At 43.5% G+C, this 26,022-nt stretch overlaps 1 long non-coding RNA gene across 3 annotated transcripts in view; it reads left to right on the forward strand.

Moving 5' to 3' along the window:
* Positions 1-14,019, forward strand: part of LOC310765763 — a 37,499-nt gene extending 23,480 nt beyond the window's left edge. For all 3 annotated transcript variants that reach the window (XR_014549781.1, XR_014549782.1, XR_014549783.1), the window contains exons 5-6: positions 6,485-6,605; positions 13,795-14,019. This is a non-coding gene — a long non-coding RNA (uncharacterized lncRNA). The remainder of the gene's footprint in view (positions 1-6,484; positions 6,606-13,794) is intronic.
* Positions 14,020-26,022: the final 12,003 nt, after the last annotated feature.

The raw sequence follows: 26,022 nt of genomic DNA on the forward strand, positions 1-26,022 counted from the left end.
GTGCATTATAAAGGATACCTAGATAGGTGCTAAGGTTTATGACAGGGGGGTTGGGGTGAGCAACTGAGGCCAACAGGCTAGACCCAAGCCCCCAGACTGATATTATCCTTCTCCCTGCACTGGCAGACTGACTGAACCAGAAAGATCTTGCAGCAATAATTGCTGTAATATTCTGGAAGAGAAACCAGCTCTCAAGCATTACAAATGCCTATTAAAATAACGAGACATCTGGCAACCTGCAGAGTCTTGGTTTCTATTGCAGGGGGAGCACGCTGGAGCTGCTGCGTCCTTTCTTCTCCTCGCTGGGCTTGCATGCGGATTCTTGGCCAAGCGTAGAGAGTGGATCACACAGCTGGGAAAATGCAACCCTCTCCGCCTGTTTGGCTGCTCCTGAGCCATGTGGCTGAACATGAGAGCACAGGCAGTTGGCCAGCTGCTTTCCTCAAAGTCTGGGTCAAGGCAGTCCACTGGGGAGGCTTGTTTACGCCATGAACTGCCGTCGCTTGCAAAGCTCTGCTCCGTGCAGAGAGCTGGGGAGCAACCAGTCCAGGGCGCTCCGCAGTATAATTTCTGCCGCTTGTTTGTTTACCCTCTGCGCTGCTTATGAGGGAGGACCACCGCACTGAGCTTGGCGACTAAGCCCTGTGGTCAGCATGCACGCAAGAACCTGCAGAGCAAGGGCTGGAAAAGGTCACAGCATCTGAGGGGCTGGGAGGGGCCCTGCAAGGCTGCCATCAGGGTCGGAATCCAAAGGGTTTGACCCATTTAGGCCTGCACAGTTTGCTCTGTCCTCCCTTAACTGAGTGGCATCTCAACAGGCCAGATGTATAGTGTTGCTTCAGTGGCTGTGGTGTAAACAAAGGCTTGTGCTGCTGCAACTAAAGCAGCATTTTTGTGCAAGGCAACTCAGATCCTACAACTCGACCCCTCAGTCACTGGATACTTCCCTTACTAATCACTTAGCATTGCAAGTATAATGCTATCTTACTTATATCCCCCTAGAAACTCAAGGCAAGGTTCCAAAGGGCCATAGTTCAGGGACAGAGCAGCTACTTTGCGCACAAAAAGGTCTCAAGATCAATCCTCACTCCCAATACGGATGGGGAGGATTCCTGCCTCGAACCAGCCACTGCCCGTCTGACGGTATTGAGCACTGGTCTGACTTGGTGAAAGGCATTTCCCTGTGTTCCCCCATTTTATCCACACAAGAACCCTGTGAAATAGGTCAGGCTGAGAGTGCATCTGGCCCAGCAAGCTACATACATAGCTGAGTGGTGATGAACGGTGCCGTGTCTATTGAAAGAGCAAGGCAAAAGAATGTGTTAATCTTGTTTTGGTCTGCACATCGCTGCAATATCTGCGAATGTTGAAATAAGATGCTGAAATAAGTTTTGAAATGAGATTCACCTGCCAGGATGGATGGCTTCTGCACATAAATTGGGAGTGGGAGAGACATCTTGTCCTTCAGTTCAGGCAGTGAAATGCTTTGGGCTGACTGAACTCCCTCTCTCGGGTTATTCTCATTAGAGTGCATCGAAGACGTGAAAAATTTAACTGGGTGGAATTTGTCATTCTGTTAAATTCTCAGAAGGATGAATCCTTCGAGCTGGGAGAAGTTTGGCCCAGTGCTGAAACATAGGGAGAGCTGTCTCCTCCCACCAGTGCTGGGACCCCCAAAATTGTAGGGGGAGGGAGCTAGATGGAAAACAGGACAAAGCTTCTGCACCTTTAATAGTTATCCAGAAGGGATTTCAGCAGATGTGTGTCGTCTTCATTCACATGGCCGTCCTAAATCTGCACCTTTAATGCAGCAGAATAGAAGACAAGAGCTACCAGGCTGGATGCGGATAATTTTACTGACAAAATGTTGGACAGCCGCGTGCGCACACACACAGGGCCATTGCATAAGCGGCGTTAATAAGCAGTGCAATCCTAACTCCGCTTACCTGGGAATAAGTCCCACTGAATTCAATAGCAGTTGAATTCTGAGGAGGCATGGTTAGGATTGCAACCCAAGTGCATCTTTGCATAGATGCAAGGTAAATGCCATATCTCAGGGGTAGGCAAACTAAGGTCCGGGGGCCAGATGCAGCCCAATCGCCTTCTCAATCCGGCCTGCGAACGGTCTGGGAATCAGTGTGTTTTTACATGAGTAGAATGTGTCCATTTATTTAAAATGCATCTCTGGGTTATTTGTGGGGCAGAGGAATTCGTTCACCCCCCCAAAAAAAAATATAGTCTGGCCCACCACATGGTCTGAGGGACTGTGGACCTGCCCACGGCTGAAAAAGGTTGCTGACCCCTGCCATATCTAATTTGGTCCTTATGGAAGGTTGGTGAGGAGCATAAACTGACAGCTTTCGACAGAACGAAGCTTACATAAGTGCTTGCAGTATTTTGGCCTCTGTGATCTGCACCGCTCTGCAACCTCCAATTGCCATTGAAGCCTTTGCTTATAATTGGCCTCTGCAGAAAAAGAGAGGGGAGAAACCACAGCAGATACTCGGAAAAGGTTGCTCAGGAACTTAATGAGGCAAGAGCAAGACTGACTTGGCAGAAGCAGAGTCTCTGCTTTTCCTGGAAGGGAGTGACTGTACAAAGCTGAAGCAAACCTGCACTTCCTGGTATGTTTTTCAAGGACAGAAAATGGTTGGGTATTTTGGTTGTCCCGAACAGGCAGGCAAAAAAAGGAAAGAAAGTTAAACTATAACAGGCAGTTAGTTATTGCCACTTCCTTAATTCCTTTGGCACCCAAAGTGTCCGCCGTTAAAGAGAAAGGAACTAAAAATGGCACTGTTGTTTGCAGTGATATTTTGTTCTCCACTATCCACAATCTGGAGTGGAGCCTGGATTATATGATTTAATTCCAAGTTGTAGCTTGAAAAATTTTCATCCTTCTTTTTTAAGCAGAATGTTTATTCATGTTCCTGAAAGGTCATCTGGTACAGTGTTTCAAGTAGAGCTCTTGGCCCATTGAACAATATCCTTTTACATCCCACAAGTGGCACCCATTGGAGACAAGGCATTCCTCTTGTGCTGCTCGCTGGTCCACACTTTTTAGCTGCTGAAGCCTTGGGAAAAAGTAACACAGTTTTGCACAAAGGCTGATAGAATATCCTTGTCCTCTGCCATTTGATATTTTTCCCCTGTGGTGATCTTGACACAAAATGTTTCTCGTGAACTGCAGCCACCTTCCAGGGTGTTTTGAAAAGGGCTGGGTGCTGTTTGTCTGTGTCAGCCCCCACGTCCAGCTAGATTATGAAGGCAAACAAAACAACATGGGAAACTGCTGCTCAAAAGGCCTGCTGGGATGGGGAAAGGAGGCAAGACCTTTTTTTTTTTTGCCTGTGTGGAATGAGGACATCTTTGAGTCGAGCAGGACAAAGAGTGTGTTGCTCACTCCTGCCAAAGCAACTTCCTGACGTCTGGATGAAGCTTTAAAGTTTTCAGAAGAGAAACGGCAGGGAAACCTAGAGAGATACTGTAAAGTGCAGCAAGGCCCAAAGTATGTTTGCTCAGGTGCAAGTTCCTGCTGAGCTCAACAAAACTTCCTCCCGGGTTGGTGTGCATAGGATTGAAGCGTTGATTTTTGCAAAGTGCTTTATTATCCTGCTTGTGTTTTCCCTCCTCCTACATTAGGTAAAAATTGTTGCTCTCATTTCACAGATGGGAACTGAAATGGAAAATCACTTGCTCAAGACCCCCAGTATGCTGCCGTGAACCCCCATCCCTCTAAACCTATGTCCTGGGTAAGGTAGCCGAGTGGAAAAGAGAGCTGGGCTCCCTGCACCTTTGGTAGTTGTGTAGAAGAGGGAATTTCACCAGGTGCAATTCCCTCTTTTGTGCTGCCCTGTCCTCTTTTTCACCTGCCCACCCTAGTCGAGGACTGGGATCTCTGGCTCAAGTGAGACCTTCTAGGGCTGATTCCCCTTCCACCGCCCCATGAGGTGTGCTAGGATGTTGCTGAAGGGCTGGAAGCAGACGCTGTGCCTTTAAGATCACACCCACGTCATACATTTAAAGCACATGGCTTTCTACAGAGAACCCCAGGAGCTATAGTCTGCCTCTTATAGAGCTACCACAACCAACACTCTCAACGTAATACGGTTCCCAGGATTATATGCATTGTATGCATGTAACCTAACCGCTTTAAGACAGAATTTCACCTGAACTGGCCTCTACCCAGAAACAGAACAGGAGTCCTCCAAGCATCCTTTTTAAAATTATGATTATTTGTGCTTATGATCTTTTTTCAATATTGTTTGTGCCTGCAGACGTTTTGGGGTGATCATTTGACTTCATTTCCAATCAGTGCAGACCCTGCAACTTCCTTCGGAAGTCCCATAACTTTTCTTGCCACAATGTTCTGAGTCTGAGGGGTTTTTGTTTTTCTTTTTGTCATCCTACATTTATTGTGCTGCAGCAAAATGTGGTAGGACTGGGGAAGCGTCGCATAACAACTGATAAAGCAGAATAAATTTGCCACTAATGCACTGTTGTTGTGTCAAGAAGAGTTGAAGAATACACCCACAATAAAACACAAGCATGGCTTTTACTTTGGAGATAAGACACACTTTCCTTTTTCTGTGTCTCTCTGTGTGGGGGAGAGATAGAGAAAGATAGAGAGACCTTGCAGCTGCTCATTTGAGTGGGGGGAGATTGCTAGAAGCCATATTCACCTTTCTGCCCCCAACTCATGTCCAGGGCTTAACTTAAGCCAGGACTGCTTGCCATAGCTAATCTCCTTGGCCAGAGGATTTGCTTTCATGAGCTCTGGCAAGGAGCACTAGTTAAATGAAACCCATATACTCAAGGTTTGCAGCTTCACAACAGCCAGAAATGTTGCCCTTGTTGCTTCCTCTGCCTACTGTGAAAGCCTGCTACACCTGTTGAATTTTTGCCTGCTCTGAAAAGCACAAGAGCTCTAAAGTTGGCAATTCTAGTGAATAGCACCAGCGCTCCTCAGGCCCCCCTCCCCGGCCTTGGCTGCTGCCTTCCTCTTATCACTGCTACTTAATACAGCGTCAAAAATGTCTGATCTTTGGGGTCAGATTACCTATGGCAGCAGATGTTTTGCCGGGATTTGAGCCAAGTGCCTGGTCTGGGAACACCAATCCTATAGTAGTGTGGTGAAGCTAAGGAGGTCTGGACTGGATCCAGCTAATGGGTGGGAGATTTGCTAGGAAGCCATTCAAATTTCTAAAGCAAGAATAGGCTCGAGTGTGATCAATAAATAGTTATAGGGCTGCAAGTCAATCTACTAAAATTCTCTCAGTCAAATGAAACATTCCTCCACCCCGGTTAATTGTGGCTTCCCCTCCCCAAGCCAGCCGGACAAATTCCCAGCTCTTCATGGCCTCGACCCCTGGCCCAGTAGGAAACACAGGAGTTTAGGCCGTGGTCCAGCAGGGTAAAGCTGCTCCATGTGGGGACAAGCAGGTTTGGGCAAGGTGAAAGGATCCTCAGGCATGAACTCAACTACCTTGCTATCAGAGCCACAGAGGCGTAGCAATAGCATGCTGGGCCCATCAAGGATCCAGGCTTCCTTCGCTCTGATGATGAAGATAGGTCTCCTGTCGGAAAAAGGGAGAGGGCCTTTTCTGTGGTGGCCTCATAGCCTTGGGACTTCCTGCGATGGATCTGTAGTGGTCTCCCATCATTCAAGTCTTTTGAAAGGCCCTAAAGACATACCTCTTCCATGTGGTTTGCTCATGATTTATTGTATTTTACAGCCTGGGCTGGGCTGTAGTCTATCACTTAGGCTTATTATTGTGTGAACATGGGTTGCTATAATGAAACATTTGTGTGGGGGGGTAGTAATTGCACCTTATTCCTAGATCCCTTTGGGGAAGCCTGTAAAAGCCACTTTTTTGGTCAAAAGGGAGGGGGGGAACCTTCTCATTTTAAATGAGGATTATTGATTTTTCTGCAGATGCACAATTAGTGGGAATTTAATCAATCAATTGGTGAGTTACTGACTGAACCACAATGATGGCCACCCCGCAAAGCTTATCTTAACTGGCTAGCATCCAAGCAGCACCATTTTACAGTTCAAAAAGGCAGTGGAAGAACAAGAGAAAGCCAGAAATCAAAAGTCCCCACCTACAGGGAACATATTCCCAAAAGTGTAAATCTGTTATTGAGCTTTTGGAGGGGGACAGATGTTAGGAAACCTCCATTTCCCCCCACAGAGATACAGTACTGGTGAGTTATTTAGCAGTCAATCCCTCTTTCCAGGGAACTCTTGAGAACTGTCGCTCTTTGAAGGAAACTCTCATCACCCTTAACAAACCACAGCTCTCAGGAAGCCATGCTTAAAGGGGTATGATGCTACTATAAATATGCAGTGCAGATGGGCCATGAAATCAAACTAATCATGCAACAATTCATATGGAAACATTAGAGCAATATAAAATCAAGCAATATACCTTCTACTCTTTCTGTGTTGAGTCATATGAAACAATGGTTTTGATTTGGTTTTCAGATTATTGCAGAAAAACAATGCCTTCGTAGAGCTGAAGTGGAAGCAACACATAAGAAGAGAGCAGTCAAGGCAATGGGGACCAGAGGACCTCTGGCATTGCTGAGACATCACAGCAGATCAGGTAATGGCATCAAGAAGAAAGTGGCCTGTCCTTCTCCTTTCTCCTGGCTCTTGCCCTGGCATGGAAGTAAACATCATCACCTGCTAACTGCTGCTGATAAAAAATATTTGTTGAAGGGAGGGCTACAGGGGTCAGCTGAAAAGTTGGCACCTCTGCAAGGAAGGTGTGACTTGCAAAGATGTCACAGATTGTGGAAGGGATTGCAAAAATAAAGTGATCCCTGGAGGTGGATGGGAATATAGGAAAGACAGACCCTTGTACTGATTTAAATAAAGATGTGGATGAGCAGATGGCACAAGTCATCTGTCCAAAAAATCTGTAAGGGTATGGATGTTGCATATTCTTGTTTTCAGAGCAAACATGTTTGTATTTTATCCCTTGGCTGGTCAGACAGTTGAGCTTACTAAGTGCTAAGCACTCTGCAGCTGGGTAAAAGTCAGTCAAGTGTGCAAAGGGCAAGGGCTGAGGCTGGGGCAGGGTTGGTGCCTGTGCGACAAACAGCACAATCTCTGTATGCATGTCTACTCAGAAGTCAACAGAGCTCACTCATAGGACTGCAGCCTAAAGAAACTTGCAAGGCATTCAAACAAGCCAACAAGATAGCTAAATTATTGGGGTGGGGTGGGGGCATATTGATTAAAAAAAAAGTCCCAGTGTGTTTTTTAAGGGCTTCCTTCCTACAGGATAGAAAACCAGTTGTGGATTTACAAACATTTCAACGTTTTCCCAAACGACAGGAAGACGTTCTTGTGTAGTTGCAACACTCTGGTTCTAACACCAAGGATCAGTGTTTGGCACTATTGCAAATTTAATCGCTGCACAGTTCTGCTCTCTCTGCTGTTGCCCGTACACACTTCACTTCTAGATAATAGAATTCAAGTGCAACCAATTTCTGAAAAGCATATCACAGGACAAATAACACAACCAACACTAAAAGGTAAAAAAAAAACAGAAACTCAAACCTAAGAGCAATAAGTATTGTATGTGATTTTTCAAAGCATAAAGATAAACACTCTGTGGTACAGCTCCATTTTTTGCAAGAGTGGCAACCTTAGGTACTTAAACTGTTTGTGCACCAATTCTAGAATTCTGCACACATGAAAATCCTGCAAAAAAAATAATGTTACAAACAAATGAAAAGCTAAAACTGGCCATCGTGATATTATTGAAGCAAAACATTTGCAGTGCTTCCCCTACATCTCTAGTGCCATCTTGTGGCTATTTATTTTTTTCATTCACAGACTAATAATTCTTGTCTTGAACATTAATGCCAACCCTAGTTTTTGTCTTTTACATATGTTCCTGATTCTTTCCAGATTGATCTGTTGAAATATTATGCTAATTACTGCACACACACCCCTAGTTACTTAAGTTTTCCCCAGATTTGTCCCTAATGGACACTTCATTCTAGGGAAGGGATTTGCAACATCAATAGGAGAAATCCAGTTACAAACGTTGAGCAATATTAAAATGATCTGCTGGATGGAGAGAGTTAGGAACAGCAGCCCTGTCTTGTTGACAGGGAGGCTGCTTCTCTCACAGAGCACACAGACACCATGGGAAATATGGCCAGCCTAGATCAACCACAAGTGATGTTGTGGGGCTCTGAAATGTGCATTCTGCAGGGGCAGGTGAGGTTGACAGGAATCTGCTGAATTACGACCTGAAGAGGTCCCAAAATCAATCCACACCAACCTAGAGCGGGGGTAAATTATTGATTCATCCCCTAGTGGAATCAGTTGGGGAGATTGCAAAAGAAACCTGCTTGGAGTTAAAAATTAAGGTAGATCTCCCAATATCACCTACTCCTGCTCCAGTTCCAGCTGGTCCAGGGCTTTAGAAATGGCAGAAGATCTACCTCTTTGCACCTAGTCCAGCCCCATTTAGGATTGCACTGTAAGGTACAACTAAACTGAACAAAGAGATGGAGAAAACAGTGCCACCAGCCACTCCAAAAGGAGATGCAACTCATCATACACCTTTTAACCTATATGATAAATGTGTTTCCAGATGCCTATTTTGTCACATTCATACTTTATACCCTGATGTGTGTGTTGGGAGGAGCAGGCATCTGAAGGGGACAGGCTCATCTCAGCCCTCCCTTTGAACACCGCCCCCTTCCAATGTGCTTTGCAGCACTCAGAGGTTGAAGCAGATGGACCCTGGTGTAGTGGTTAGAGTGTTGGACTGGAACCTGGGAGGCCACAGGGTTCAAATCCCCACTCAGCCATGAAGGTTGCTGGGTGACCTTGGGCCAGTCACAGTCTCTCACTCAGCCTAGCCTACATCACATGGTGGTTGTCTGTCTGGTACAGCCAGGATTTATGTTAGGGGGGCAAGCTTTACGGGGGGGGGGGGACGAACCTCAGTTAGTTAAGTATTTTTATTGATTTACTTGATGGGGGGGCAGTTGACTCCCTCCCCCCTGGTTGTGAGGATAAAAAATGAAGAGGAGAACCATGTATACTACATTGAGCGCCTTAGAAACAAAGGAGGAAATTAATGCTATAACGGTGGTGGTGGTGGTGGTGGTGGTGGTGGTGGTGGTGGTGGTGATGATGATGATGATGATGGTGGTGATGATGATGATGATGATGATGATGATAATCATCATCACCATCATCTTAGAGAGCACACTAGTCAGAATGTCTAGACAAAAACAGAACAGCCATAAGATCCGTGGGCCTCCATCTAGCTACAAATAAGCCCAGTGCCGCCTAGTGTTTAAATTAAATAATGACACTTTTTGCATATCTCTCATCAGAAATAGTCTCCGGAACTATTTCAGGTTAAGAGATGCTGTTTCAGCCAAGAAGCTCATAGATGCAGGGCTTTTGGCCCTCCTAGTTTGTAACCTTCTTTAATTATAAAACCATAATCTTCTAACTCTCACCATCTTTCCTCCTCCTCCTCCTCCTCCTCCTCCTCCTCCTCCTCCTCCTCCTCCTCCTCGTCGTCGTCGTCGTCGTCTTTGTCTTATTTATACCCCACCCATGTGGCTGGGTTTCCCCAACCACTCTGGGCAGCTTACAGCATATACACAGAATGAAATATATATAAAAACATAACAAACACCAGACATTAAAAATATCCCGACAAAAGCTGTTTATCAACCCAACGAGAAATAGTTCTACATTAAATCATTCTCAGCCTTCTTTAAATTCTTTAAAGCTGGGGTGGACAACCTGAGGTACTACACTACAATGCCTATCATCCTTGACCACATGCCATGTTGGGTGAGACTGGTAAAGAGTTGCAGGTCCAGAACATTGGGGGGGGGGGGCAAAGGATCCCCATCCCTGCTATAAAGCAAAGAAAAATTACACCTGCAATAGTTATATTCCTAATATCATCAGTCTTATCAATGAACCTCTAACGTGTAGAGATCCACCCCCCACCAGCACCACCCAAATCTATGTAGATTTCATATTTCACTGCATGATTTGCAGAAAAATTCTAACAGTTAAAGCTTATTGGTGTGAAATTCCCAAGAGGAGGCGAAATGGGTGGAAGAAGTTGAATCATCGCAGGTGTTGTTGACAGGAAAGCCTCAAGTCGCTAGAGTGACGCTTTGTATTTTCAAGACAAAGAGAAAGTTCCAGAAGAAAGAAAGTAGAAACCTGAGGGAAATTTCACTTTAATCAAGGCAGCCTTGCCACATTGACAAGAGGAAACAACCTGCTTCAGGTGGTAATGGTGGGAGGAGGCACACTGGAATAGCTGTAGATGAAGGCAGGAGGAATTGAAATCTGAACAGTGCAGGGGAACTTTGTGAAGTGTTGGTTCTGGGGGAGTGCTCAGATTCCACTTCAGGCAGCAAAATACCTTGGGCTGGCATTGCATAAGTTTTATGACAAAAGAGGGGAGAGTGCTGTTGTGCTCATGTCCTGCTTTCAGGCTTCCCATAGGCATCTGATTGGCCATTGTGAGAACAGAATGCTGGACTAGATGGGCTCTAGCAGGGTTTTCCCCAAGTTCTCATATTTATCTTATATAATTATTTATGTGAGCCATCTTGGAAGAATTAACTCTCAGGGTTCAGCATATCAGAACACCAGTCTCTCAGTCTGTCCCCCAAATCATTCTGAAACTTTGGTACTCGTGTTACAGAATAAGGATGGGACTTAACATCTCTGATTTTTTTCTTCTTCTTGTTGTCCATATGTGTTAGGGATGGGAAACACTTTTCAAGAATTCTCTTGTATCAAGTATTTTCAATACTTCATCAAACCATTCCTCCATGGAAAGTGTTTGGCTGCATTTCCAGCAATCGTGTAATTGAAATTTTGCTGCTGTTGATAGAAGACCAGCCCCTTTGTATTATTGGGATTTGTTCTCCTTGTAAGACTGTAACTGCAATCAAAGTATTCACATGTACTCTATTATACATGTGATGTATGCAGAGTTTATACTTTATATATTGTACAATCTGAGCCTAGTGCCTAATTACTTTCAGGTATGCCCACCATAAATTCTATAGGGATTTGTTTCAGGTGGGGTATTTAGGAGGGAAGTGGCTGCTATTCAACTTTTTAATGGGTCCATATATTTATAATAGTGGTTAATTCTGTAAACATGTCTACAGTTGATGACTTTTAAGTTCCATCTTCTTTTCTAGCCCCCTATTATCATGCCCCAGATAACCGAATGACTTAGCCAGAGCACCATATTTTCAGCCTTTACTAGCCAGTGGCTACCCACCAAGTCTTGATAAATAAATTTGCATTCTCAACTGCCAAGGTCTTGAGCCACCCTGAAATCAGTAGAATGCAATGTTCTGGTCAAATTTCAAAGGAGCCATTCCAATGTCTGGCACAATGTGTCCTACTTCTCACTCCACCATAAAGCCTCTAATCTACATACCTACTTATTTCCTCCTCCTCACCATCCCAAGCTGATGAGAATGATGTCAAACTTGGTCATGTGCCGGGCTTTTTTCAGCCGGAACTCACCGGAACCCAGTTCCAGCACCTATCAGGTGGGCGCCATTGCCAATACTGTATAAGAGAACGAGGGAGGTGTTCATGGTGAACACACCTCTTTTTCTAGAAAAATGTGAATAGTTCTGCTATCCTCTGAAGTAACCACTATTATAAATACATCTGGCAATCTTGAAGAGAAAAGAGAGCATCTTAGATCTGCAGAAGTATAAAAATTAGAAGATGGAAAGAATTAGGCTATAGGACACACACACACACACACACACACACATTCTGGAACAGAGTCTGAAGCATAATCAAGCAAATAACAGAAGCAAATTTAAAAAATGCATTTGTAATTTCAATGAGACCTTACAGACAGCAGTTGAAAGTAGCTCTTTAAAAAGCTGACGTACTGAAAATTTAACAATGGGATGGGACGGATGCTTAACACGTGGGGGATTCTGAACATGCTAAAATTAACTTGTGAAGCCAAGGGCTTAGAAAAATGTAAAGCTTTGAACAGAAATGGGAATGTTTTATTCCATACTCAGAATAAGAGAGATTCTGAGGTAATTTGACTGTCTCCTCTGAACTTCTAATGGACCCCTGTGCTTATTGTGCTGCATATAGCCCTTTAAAGAAAAGGGGCGGGGCAGAAATGGTCACATGATTACAGTGGGTCACAGGCCATAAAAGGGGTGAGAGCCGGACTGAGAACTGAGAGAGACATACCCAGGCTAAAAGGTTGCTGGACCTTGCCTGAGAGCCTGGGCTGGCAGATTGAGTTTTGTGGACATGGATCCGGGTTCAAAGCTAGCATTTTGCTGCCTGGCCTTGGCCAAACTGCTTTCTCTCTCTCTCTCTCCTTTTTCAAAATGGTAGTAACAGTCACACAGGCTTGTTGCGAGTGCGACACAGTAAAGTCTGTGAAATGCTTGGCACATCATGAGGGTTATAGAAATGATAAGATCCACCCACCATGCTCTTGCAGCCTTATCTGCAGCACGCAGGGCTGATACTGCCTGGCAGGGCGGGGGCTGCTCCAGGGTGGAGATGTCAGATGCATGTGCAATGTCTCAGTCCAATGACAGACGTCAGGCGCAGCCTTGGAGGAGTTGCTTGCTTTGCAAGATTTTGGAGGGACTGCAGAACAACGAATGAAGGAAGCGATGTGTGGATAGTCAAGTCCACACATATAAATCTGCCACTAACACACTATCGTTGTGTGCGCAACACCTACCCCCCAAAATAAAATAAAAATGTTGCTCCACCAGTTCCTTTGCTGGTGGTATTATTATTATTATTATTATTATTATTATTATTATTATTATTCAGTTTGCATCCAGTGAGTGTGCATATGTGATAATTACTAGAATCCCACCAGATGTGGCAGGAAAAAAAGTTACCCTCTCCTCCCTCCCTGCTGTAGCCTGGAGGAAAAAACCTTCAGAAGGGGCCCCCTCTGTGTTGTATATTCTAGGGTTCATGTACAGAGTGAGCTTAAGGCTTTTTGCTGTATTTTATCAGCCTATCTACCCATGTTCCACTTTGAATCTCTCACTCACTCACATGCACACACTTTATAGGGATTTGGTGGCAACCTCTGTTTTGCATACATGATGTTCTGCTGCCATGGCTGGTTTTGCCTTCCATCTTGTCAGATCATTTGGCTGCTGTCCTGCAGATGGGCAGCTGCCAGCTCTGCTAATAAAGAAAAAGAAAAACCTGGCAACCATGCAAAAACATTACTGGTTTGACTTGATTTTCTTTTTAACATAATGCTTGGCTAATTGCTTCATACCTTTTTAAGTGTTCCATGACTCAGAGATATTAAGCGCTTGCTTCGCAAAGCTGAAAAAGGGTCTGCTGTGCAGAGCATTCAACATTTTTACTCTAAATGCAAAAGTCCCTAGGGGGCTAAATGGCAGCACCATTCTTCTATAGGTATAATCAAGTGTTTGAATCCCCCTGTTTCAATAGCCTGCCTTATGAGAGTCACTGCCTCTTTTCATGAGCGTTGCATTGTTTTGTTCTTTCCCCCAAAGCAAATAATAAAGACGAGAAGCATATCTCAAAAGTTTTCAGTGGAAAAATAAATGTCAAAGGAAAGGAATGTGAATAATTTGAAAGGAAAGAAAGAGATAAATTAACCAATAAAATCCAGTACAATATAGTCTCGTTAATAATTTTTACATGTATTATTAATTGTATCACTTATGTACTTATATACTCTATTGCATACTCCATTGTACTGCTTTACGTTCTAGAATTGGAAGTCCTACTAAGAGGCCTGTTGGGATCAGTCCTAAAGCCCCCCTCATCCAGCATTCAGCTTCCCACAATGGTTGGCCAGATGTTTCACAGAAGGAGGCTGCTAGGAGGGCCTGAAGGCAGGGACCCTGCAAGGTACTTTGTCTCTTTCCTGCGCACACACACCTACCTCCATCTCCTTTAGGGTGGTCATGTTTCATACTTTACGGAGAATAATAATCCACTTTTTGAAGGGCTGTCAGAGGAAACACCTCTCTTTGAAGGTGTCCTCTGCTGGAAGGCCTTTCCAGTTCCAGTCCCAAGATCAGATTAAAGAAAAGGACTCTCAGAAGGGGAAATGGGGTCTGGAACCTACGTGTCAGCAGCCAGCATTTGGACAGTAGACAGAGCAAGCACACAGGTCACTGTCTTCCCCAATAGGGCGAGATGTATTTCTATGCAAATGATAGCAATTGCAGTCGTACCTTGGATCCCAAATGCCTTGTGAGTCGAACGTTTTGGCTCCCGAATGCCGCAAACCCGGAAGTGAGTATTCTGTTTGTGAATGTTATTTGGAACCTGAACGTCCAATGCGACTTCCAATTGGCTGCAGGAGCTTCTTGCAGCGAATTGGAAGCTGTGCCTTCGTTTCCGAACATTTTGGAAGTTGAACAGCCTTCTGGGACAGATTCCGAGGTATGACTTCCGAGGTATGACTGTATTTCTAAATTTGTATCCATGCGTATAAATAAGCTTGTGCAATTGCATGCAGGTCTGTGTCTTGTCCTTTTTGTGATGGTGCATGTATGGGACCCTAATCTCCTTTTTATACACACACACACACACACACACACACACACACACACACACACCACATCCAGCTACTACACAAATCTCTGGGCAAATTAAGATGCTCCCTGCCTTAAGACAATAGCCCTTTCCTGCTATTCCTCTCCAGCAACTGATCTTCAGTTGGTCTGCTGCCCCTGAGCATGTGTGGGGCATTGTGGAGCGAGATTGGAGAAAGAAAGTCCGCCCTCCAAAATAGGTTTTGGGTGTGACCAAGAAATCAAATGGAGAGTTTTCTCTTAAATCATGTACAATGCAGATGGCAAAGCACAGGATGTGGCCACCATTTTCTCTTATAGTACATTGCCGTGGTGCCACAAGGATGGCTCCAAGGGAATCATTTTTTGGTTTGTTTGTTTTCTTCCTGCAGAAGTAACCTGGTGATCTAGTTGGACAGGTGTTTTTAGCTGGGAAGGAAAGCATGTAATTTGCTGTTCAGCCAAACGCAGCAAGTCTGGCCTGTGACTCAACAGCATCATTTGTGTCTAATCATGTATGGAATCATTTTCTTTTCTGGCAGAAGTTCTCTAGTTTCGTATACTTTGGGGGCTCAGTTAGCCACGTGGCAAACGACTCCCCACTCTCCATTAAAATCTGGATTTCCCTCTATACCTTGCTGAGATTATTTTGTTTCCTTGGTTTTAGAAGGTGGGGTAATTTGATCTCTCCTGCAAATCCACACGGGTTGTAATTCAGGTAGTACAGTAATGGTTGAAATCTTCCTATACTTTAAAGAACTATCAACTGCACTGTCCCCATCTGGTAATACAGGCTCTTATCTGCAAAAGTTCATGCTGCAATGATTTAGCTAGTTTTGATACCACAGGACATTCTTCTTCAACCAGACTCGGAATGTAACATCATTGTTTATAGTTCAATTTCGGTTTCAGATTCTCACTGAATGGACAGATACAAAAGAGGCCAGGGTTCCTTCATCTTCAGTCATGGTTTAGAAGAGCGAATTTAAAGTGCAGCAGCTATGGCCTCTTTTGTATCTGACCACCCTAGTTCCACTTGGAAAGAGCCAGTGTGGTGTAGTGGTTAAAGTGTCAGACTAGGACCTGGGAGACCAGAGTTCAATCCCCACTCAGCCCTGAAGCTCACTGGGTGACCTTGGGCCAGTCCCTGTCTCTCAGTAACCTACCTCACAGGGTTGTTGTGAGGACAAAATGGAGAGAGGGAGAACAACGGATGCCACCTTGAGCTTCTTGGAGAAGGGGGAGGTATGATAATAAACAAATGCTGCTTTATGTCCATTAAAATTGCTCTTGCTATATGTGTGTGTGTATGCAGCACACTAAAGTCAGAAGGAAATAATTATTCCAGGAGAGTAGATGTATTGGTCTACATCAAGACAGGTGTCGTTCGAGCACAACATCATGTGGGCTGTCCAAATTAAATGGGAACTCAAATTGCTGCCAACACACAGTAAACTCCAGTATGGACAAGCAATGGTATAGCACCTGAATGCAACGATTTGTGTCACCAAACCCCCAATCCCTCATTTTGTAATCCTAACCCTACTTACCTGGGAGTAAGCCCCAATAGGACTTATTGTTGACTATACATGGTTTGCACTGTTAGTCTCTAAAATAGGGTGGGGTAGAACTCAAACAAAGTAAAAGAAACACTGTTGTTCCTGGCAAAGGTGTTGGAAGCAACAGCATTTAGGGTGCAATTATATACACACATATTTGGGAGTGGTGCTTACTTCTGCGTAAACATTCATAGGATTTCAACATTGGGGGTCTACAACAGAGCCTTCCTTGCCCTGACTGCTGCTTTCAGTTTCCACACAGCACATTTGAAAACCCAACAATGTCCTCTCCTCTCTGTTAAAACGCCCATGCCTTTGACAATAAGAAAACAAATGCCGCAGCCAGAATTTTAGCATGAATACATTGTGTGGAGGCTTAGAAGGAAAGCTGTGCGGCCCACTCTAAAGTGAGTCACAGTTAAACTGCATATGAGGATAAGAGTGAAGCTTATTAGTTGTGGCATGCCCTTGTGGAGAGTATCTGAGTTGAAGGGAGAGGAGCAGTGTGAGTAGTGCTCAGCAGAAAAAAGCCAGCTTTGGGCAATTAAATACTTGGGTGTGGTGAGAGAGACAGGTTTGGGAAGAATGGGTGTGACCCCAAAGTGTAGCTGCAGCAGCACGGAGGTGCTCCAAAGAACGTACACGGGGTGTGCTGTCTGTGGTAACTTCAAGGGCCAAGAGCAATGGCTTCTTAGACCCAGTTCCCACCAATAGCTGCATGGTGGCCTCAGCATGGTGAGTCAATCAGAATTGTAGAGTTGAGGATCATCTAGTCCAACCCCCTGCCATGCAGGAATTTGCAGCTGTCCCACACAGGGATCGAACCTGCGACCTTGGTGTTATCAGCACCAGGCTCTAACCAGCTGAGCTCTCCATGTGTAGCTGCTCATGGTGTGGAAGAGCAATTTTCACAAGAACACCTCTCAGCAATGTGCTAGGGATGGCACGATGGAAATGAGCTGTCTCTGCGGTAAGATGCTTCAGATGCAGAAGGCGCCCACTGGATCTCTTGTTGGCAAGGTGTTCCACAGGACTGGGCCAGTGACACTAAAAGCTCTACTTCGAGTTGGTGTCAAGCAAGCCTTTGCCAACACAAGGGGCAACCAATTGCACTGCTACAAATGATCTCAGTGACTGAGAGTGAGGAAGCATTTTAGGCAGTCCCTTAGGTACTCTGGGCCCAAATTGTCCAGGGGTTCCTAAACTAACTTTGAACCTGGCTCAGTAGTAGATGGTCAACTAGTGCAGCTATTATAACAATGGTGTCACGTGTTATCGATCTGAAGCTCCCATCAGCAACCTGGCTGTATAACTTTGCACCAGCTGGAGCTTCCAAACCAGACCCAAGGGCAGCCCCACACAGAGTGCATAGAGAGTCAAATCTTTAGAGTGTTACCATCACCTATTGGCTAGTAGCTGTGACGTCTCTTGCTATAAGCAGCAACACCACCTTTCCCCATACCTATTCTATCTGGAGAACTTTTTCAAAGTTCAATTTTACCTAGAAAATGCTTAGAGGGTATTTTGAATTATGAAAGAAGACTGTAAGCCCATAATGCCCTTTTATTTTTTACTTTTGCTCACAAACCTGACAAGTAATCGGCATATGGCTGATAAAGTTTGCAGGTTCTGCAGAACTAGACGTAATAAGAGATGCTGGCTGCAATCCAATGGCATGTGACAAGGCTTATTAGAATATTGTTTTTCTGCAAGTCTAAGCTTAAAATGTAGATTGTGGTTGAAGAAGGGAGAGCTGCAAAAGAAGAAAGCACCAGATAAACCCCAATGCCTGCAAATAATTATTTGCACATATGTAAGGCACTTTGCTGGATCATAGCCATCACCTTCATGGCCCCCAGGGAATCCTTTTGAAGAGTGCCGAGAATCTGTAGGGTTGCTTCGAGGTGACCTGTTTGTTGAGCATCCATCCCAATTTGCTTGCAGCAATGTTAGACAATAAACGCCTCCATACAACTTTGATGATACTGAGCATTCATAATAATTTGTGCTCATATGCTATTGGAGCAGCTAAGCAATAATAATAATAATAATAAATTAAATTGGTATGCCACCCCATACCCACAGGTCTCAAGGCGGTTCACAAGATAAAATCAAAATATAAAAACACAACATGCATAATCGAAACAAAACCAAGCCCATAACCCCCACAATTGTGCTTTCAATACCATTTGCACCTCCAAATAATATGTGGCAGTCAGACTGCTTCGTTTACAATATTTCCCTGCTAAAATCCTGTAACTGTTCACATCACAAATGTTCCACTTTTCTTCTGCTACAGCACAAGAGTTCAAACAGCAATAATGCAGTAACATTGGGGAAACAAAGTAGAATGGTTTGTGGATGGTCCAATAGGTATGTCCTCCACTAATGCGCCATTATTGCTTAAAAAAAAAAGTCTGAAGGAGGCTGACATCAGCTATTTATTGTTCATTCATTCTGAATTTGTTTATAGGGAGGTTATATAACATTGCATCAAGCAATTGTCACAAAACTCTTCCCAGTGCATTTCCTAGTCACTTTCCTTACCACAATTTCCTGGGGGGGGGTTTCCTCTTTTTTGGGGAGGGGAGAGTTTGTTGTGCAACAGCACAACTTGAATTTGCTGGTATAATAATAATAATATAATAAAAAATAATAATTTTATTATTTATACCCTGCCACTCTGGGCTGCTTTGAACACATAGAAAAACATAATAAAATCTCCTGTTCCAGGGCTGCCTTCAGATGTCTTCTAAAAGTTGTAGTGTTATTTACCTCCTTGACATCTGATGGGAGGGCGTTCCACAGGGAAGGCACCACTGTGAATAATAATAATAATAATAATAATAATAATAATAATAATAATTGTATTATTTATAAATAATATGTATGCATGTAATTGAATCCCACCCCAAAATACTGCAAATCATCATTCTCTTTTTAAAATTCCACTCCCAAGATTATTGGAAACTAAATGTTAAATCACTTTACGTAGTGATGTGTTTTCAATAAGTTCTGGAGCAGCTTACTAGAAAGATCTCATGTTCCCTTAACATTCTAACTGAAAAGTTCTAAGGTAATAAGCCAGATATAATTGATAGCTTAAGTTATCTGAAAGGAAAAACCATGTATATTATAAAAAGAGAGACAGCAAACATAAGCATGTCTTATGCTTATATACAAGGGCAAAAGGTTAATCTGTTTCAAGATTGCAACATTTGAAGACTGTAACAAGGGGCTGTCCCTAAGAAATATGCAGGTTGTACCTAGTTACATTTGTATAAATTAGCACTTTTGCATGAATGGGCAGAGCAGGGGAAAAAGGAAGAATGTCAGTGAAAAGTAACTAGATCATTCCTTTTTTGAAGCACACATTCTTTGAGAAAGGAGGCAAAGTAGCATGAACTGTTGTTACAGTTTGCTGGAGAACTCTGAGCTAGTGTCAAATGATATTTTTGCAGAAGGACATGCATCATTCAGTAAAATAATGATGCTGCACAGTCTATCAAAGTCTATGATGTTTTACTGAAGAAAATACAGTGGTACCTCGGGTTAAGTACTTAATTTGTTCCGGAGGTCCGTACTTAACCTGAAACTGTTCTTAACCTGAACCACCACTTTAGCTAATGGGGCCTCCTGCTGCTGCCGCGCTGCTGGAGCACGATTTCTGTTCTCATCCTGAAGCAAAGTTCTTAACCTGAAGCACTATTTCTGGGTTAGCGGAGTCTGTAACCTGAAGCGTATGCAACCCGAGGTACCACTGTATATGCTTCCTACTGGCATCATGTAGAAGCAGCTATAAATTAAAAAAGCATACAAATAGTGTTCATTTGTTAAGTTACAGCAAAACAGTGAATATAGTTTTGTTTTGTTTTTTACGTAGTTGTCCAGGGACAATTTATACATTATGTTTGCTGCCAAGCAGCAAATGAGGAGCCCCTGCCATTACATGGAAATAGAAAAGCTCATAGGCGTATCTTGATATGCAGATGAAATAATATGAAACGCTGCATCTGATGGATTTCTGCCTGTCACAGTGGTACTCAGGGCACAGAATCCTGCTAGGGAAAAATTGCAACCATATCCTAAAAGCAGTCTAAACATATGGTTAAAAGTTTGGAGCGGGGGTAGGCTATGTGCCTGAGCCCGCTTCTAATTCCTGGATCCAACACAGATTCAACTCCTGGAATAGCCAGGCTAGCTTCCTGGTGAGATAACGGTCCTATAAGTATAGGCCATTAAGGCAACAAAGGAAGTGCCTCTGTGCCAGATAAGAAATGGCTGGGTAGATAGGCTGGGCAGACAGGAAACAGAACAATGCCTGATTTTTGCTAGAATCAAAGACTGTGGAAATGGAAGATGTGAGACCCTCTTGGGGTGTTAATCTGTGAACCCCTCCATTGTAGGCTCAGGTTGTGTGTGTGTGTGTGTGTGTGTGTGTGTGTAAATAAACCATATATCCTAAAGACACCACAGTCTCTGCTGTCCCTCATTCCAAAGGAAACATGAACCCTGAGTAAGCACCTGGAACCCCTGGGATCTTCTGCTGCTTGGAGATTGGGATGGCGTGCAATAATATATGTTTAAATAGGTGGAATTTCAGTTGAGATGGGGGATAAGTTTGATTCAGTTCACATTTAAAGGCGAACCTACCTAATTCACACTGTGTAAAACTGGAGCCAAAAGACAGCTGCCTTTCAAAATTCAGAGTCATGTGAATTTCACAGTGCGATTCTCCAACCAATAAATGTGTGCAAAAAAAGCATATACTTGGATAAATTGTGTTAGTGAAAATAACATACAAAAACGCATTATATATGGGGAAATCACTTTCAGAAAGGAGTGTGTGTATATCAGGGAAAACATTGCAGCAAATTGCTGATATGGAGACCCATGTGGCAATGTGGGGAACTGAACTTCTGATTGGAAAAAAAATAGAAACTGAAAAGGAACAATCTGAGCATCCTTAGTCCTGACCACAATAGAAACCCAAAATCCTGTTTAATTTGGTGAGATTTGGGATCCAGCTGTCAGTCTGTTTAGGATTAGGATTCTCAGCTGAACTTCCTGCAGCGGTAAAAATTTTGGTGGAACTGAGCATGCCCACTTTAAAGCATGAGAATGTATGAGGGAGTTCTGCTAAAGCACTTAATGGAAGAAGCAGGTGATGATGTTTCAGACACAGCTGAAAAGGTAATGGGGAGTGTCTCTGGCTGCTCATATCTTTCATTTACTTAAGTCATTTTGCTTGTCCCTCTAATAGAGGAGTAAGTAACATGACCTGCTCTACGGGTTCTTTTAAGAGAAAGGAGTAAAGTCAATTAAACTTTCATTTTATATTCACTTACCAGGAAGAAGCCCTACTGGACTCAGTGGGTCTTACCTCTTGAGTTCACATACTGTATATGAGATTGCATTGCTAGAGACCTGCTGCATTGTTGTGACTTTGTATAACTTACATATGCGTATAGAAGCTGAATATGTTTCAGCAAAGCCTTTGCTTGGTAATGCTAAGAGGAAGAGAAGTGTATGTTGGAAGTGGAAGAAATAACCATTGAATTTTGCTGAAAGTGGTGCTACAGTTTGCTTTGTAGGGGTTTTACCTACTACTTGCAGAAGTACTTTTCCTGTTCCTTCTCTGTGTTGACCAAGGAAGACATGCCTAAGCAAGCCCCAAACTTAGAGCACATGTTTGAAGTTATAAAGGTAAAAGGTAAAGGACCCCTGGACAGTTAAGTCCAGTCAAAGGCTATGGGGTGTGGCTCTCATTTTGCTTCAGGCAGGCGGAGGAAGCCACAGACAGTTTTCCAGGTCATGTGGCCAGCATGGCTAAACCACATCTGGCACAGTGGAACACTGAGACAGAAGCCAGTGTGCACGGGAATGCTGTTTATCTTCCCGCCACAGTGGTACCAGTTTATCTACTTGCACTTGCTAGTATTCTTTTGAATTTTCTACCCAAGAATATTCTGACTGTGATCTCCTTGTTGCTGCTTGGCTAAATACATGAATCTGACCCTTGGAATGTTTTGTAAGTACAGCTTTTTAAACTTACTTAACAGTGTGTGGTCTGTTCACTGCAAGAGAGATAGAAAGAGAGGAGCGCCGTTTGCAAGTGGACCAAACAGGATTAAAGCATCTAACAACTTATATTCCTACTACTTTACTGATGCTTGACTTTTGTGAGTTTAAACTCTGCTACTTAGGACTGTCTCCTACTGGAGAGTGAATTTAGCCCTGCATTTTGAATCCAGGTACCCAGCTGATTATTTTATTATTTACCCCACACATGAGTCACAGGGATTCTAATTTCCTCCCATAGCTACTATTAGTAGATGAAAGCCCTTAACAGCTTGGAACTAGTGTACTTGCTAGATTGCGTTACCTCATATATGACCACGTGACTGATTTGGTTGGCAGAACTGCCATTTTCCCCCGGTTGCCGCATCATAATAATAATCATTTCACATTGGTAAGAAATTGGTCTTTCTGTGTGGTAGCATCTGAACTTTGGGACTCCCTGCCTGTGGGCATCAGGCAGGCACCTTCCCTGTACTCTTTTTGCCTCCTGCTAAAATGGACTTGCTGATCAGAAGGTTGGCGGTTCGAATACCTGTGACGGGGTGAGCTCCCATTACTCGGTCCCAGCTCCTGCCAACCTAGCAGTTCGAAAGCATGTCAAAGTACAAGTAGATAAATAGCTACTACTCCGGCAGGAAGGTAAACGGCGTTTCCGTGCGCTGCTCTGGTTCTTCAGAAGCGGCTTAGTCATGCTGGCCACATTACCCAAAAGCTGTACGCCGGCTCCCTCAGCCAATAAAGCGAGATGAGTGCTGCAACCCCAGAGTTGGTCACGACTGGACCTAATGGTCAGGGGTTCCTTTACCTTTTTAAAATCATTTTTGTTTAGGCAAACCTATTCAGACATATCAAATGTCGGCAGGTATTTTAATTTGGTTTTTAGCTTATTTTTTTCCTTTTTTTAAAAAAAGCCAAAGGTTTAAAATAGTTTTTAGCTTTTTAAATGGATGGTTTTATTTTTTCGGTCTTTTTGTAGACCGTTTTGAGGTTTTACTGCAATAACGCAGTAAATAAGTAAAATAAAATAACAAATTCACTACTATTGTGCCAAGAATATGTTGCCAAATTCACGTGCAATAAAACTCCTGTTTGGAGAGGCCCTGGGTCTCCAGGATCAGTTTGTTGCATTGGCTGCTTCCTGCTTGGTGCTGCTTTAATAAGGAGTCTGACAACAGCTGTTGGCTCCCTGCTTGAAAATAGCACAGGCAGCACAGTGTGTCACAAAGCACTGGGCTCCACTTTTGGTAAAGGAGTGCAGGGGCAGTTCCTTAGGTAGGTTATGGACGAGTCTGTGTGAGCCAAGTTATGCTGCTTTCATTCTGTAGCCATAAATAGTTCCAGCTTCTTCTTTCTGTAGCTGCTGGAAGTGCTGGCTGTACTCCAGGGCTAAATAGTGACTAATAGAATAAGCTTCTTCTGCAGAAGCTCAGTGCTTCAGAAATTGATTGAATTCTTAGAAATTGTCAATCTCCAGCTTGTATGAAAATGACTTATTTAAGTTTGTTAATGCTTCTGGGTGCACAGCTAATTTGAAGAGTGAGGCGCTGGCTTTCAAACCCACCCACCCCTGTGAACACTGCTTAAAAACAAATGTTACAGGTAGCAAAAGCTTCAGAATTCTGAGAACGCCTGGAAAGTCACAAGGAATAAACTGCAAATGTAATCTACTTTTTATTTTATATATATATATATATATATATATATATATATATATAAAATGACCAGATTCTTACTCAGCTTTATTGCATCAGAGCAACATCTGCATGTGTCTTCCCTTTAGTTCTAGGCTTTTCAATCTTCCTTGTACTTTTGTTGTATGTTCTATGTATTTTATTTTATGTTTTATTTGTATGTTTTGTGACATTCTGGAATCCTCTCGATGGATGGCGATTATTACTTTTTTAACACTAAAGGACGATGTTAACACAGAAATAAGAATGGCATGTTATTCAGATACGAGTTAGCACTTCATAGTGAATATATACAAGAGAGTTCAAATAAAGCAATGCAATTGCCCTCAAGATAGATAATTTTTAGCAATGGAGTCTTGAGGAAACTTGGCTCAATTTTCCACGCACTTTCCTAAATTGTTTCCTTTGATGGACAGCAATTTTTTAAAAAAGGTGATTGGAGTGACGCAATCCATGACTTGACATATGTAGTATGCAGTGAGTTGCTCCAGATGGACAGACAGTGACAGCTGTTCAAAGGAGGTTCTTGAGTAACCAGCTAGGAGAATGAAGGAAAGCTTGTGGAGAAGAAAAAACTGGGATTATGAAGGATGATCTCTACCAGGTATACAGTACAGTGGTACCTTGGGTTAAGTACTTAATTTGTTCCGGAGGTCCGTTCTTAACCTGAAACTGTTCTTAACCTGAAGCACCACTTTAGCTAATGGGACCTCCCGCTGCTGCCGCGCCACCAGAGCACGATTTCTGTTCTCATCCTGAAGCAAAGTTCTTAACCCGAGGTACTATTTCTGGGTTAGCAGAGTCTGTAACCTGAAGCGTATGTAACCCGAGGTACCACTGTACTTCGAGGGTGGTATGTTGGAAGCCTTGCTTTCTATCACGTGGGTACTAATTTATTTTGCCCTGCTGTTCCCTTTGATCAAACTGGATTCAAGGAGTTTAAAGTGGCAGGAAAGAGTTGTAAAACTAATTTTGACCAAGGATTACAGGGAGATGAGGATGTGTGCCATAGGCAATGAATATCCAATCTCCGTGTTGGAAGCGGTTCCATGAATGCATGCAATGAAACATCTTTTTTAAAAAAACACAACCCTACTCTTTAGTCTGTGGCTAATTCAAACATTTAGGCAAGACTACTCAATGATGCAAGGGACGTGGGTGGCACTGTGGGTTAAACCACAGAGCCTAGGACTTGCCTATCAGAAGGTCGGTGGTTCGAATCCCTGCAACGGGTGAGCTCCTGTTGTTCAGTCCCTGTTCCTGCCAACCTAGCAGTTCGAAAGCACATCAAAGTGCAAGTAGATAAATAGGTACCACTCCAGTTGGAAGGTAAATGGCATTTCCGTGCACTGCTCTGGTTCGCCAGAAGTGGCTTAGTCATGCTGGCCACATGACCCTGAAGCTGTACGCCGGCTCCCTCAGCCAATAAAGCAAGTTGAGCGCCGCAACCCCAGAGTCGGTCACGACTGGACCTAATGGTCAGGGTTCCCTTTACCTTTACCTTACTCAATGATGCATTGCCTTTTCACATGCAAGGAGAACTTTCAATAAAGTAGGTTTTGCTGGTGTTGGCGCCCCCCCCCCATACAAGTAATCCATGCACATAATTCAAAGATGGAGATAAATGTAGTACAGTCTGTAGCAAGCTTCTGCAAGCTGGTGTCCTCTAGATGATTTGGACTACAATTCCCATCAACCTCAGCTGTGCCAGCTGGGATTGAGAGTTGGAGTCTAAAAAACCAGGAGGACACTATGCTGGGAAAGACTATGGAGAACTGTACCATGTTTTCAGTTAACTTTCTGAGCGACAACTCCAATACGTTGAATTGCCACTATTTCCTGCCTCTTCCTCCTTTCCTGTTCTCTTAATTCCTCCCACACTATCCGGACATCTTGCCTTTAAACATTTTATTTACTTTGGCCTGATGGCTGTAATTCAGGAATCATTAGTAGAGCTGATTAGTAAATTAAGAGTGTGGGTTGGGTTGGCTCTTACATAGATATTGGATTGTAGTATTAAGCAAGCAGTCATATGCTTGCTTTACGATGTGCTTACACCTTAGCGTGCAATGATATCGCATAGCAGT

This window comes from Podarcis filfolensis, assembly GCF_964270895.1.
Source record: "Podarcis filfolensis genome assembly, chromosome: 6".
Classification (NCBI taxonomy): domain Eukaryota; kingdom Metazoa; phylum Chordata; class Lepidosauria; order Squamata; family Lacertidae; genus Podarcis; species Podarcis filfolensis.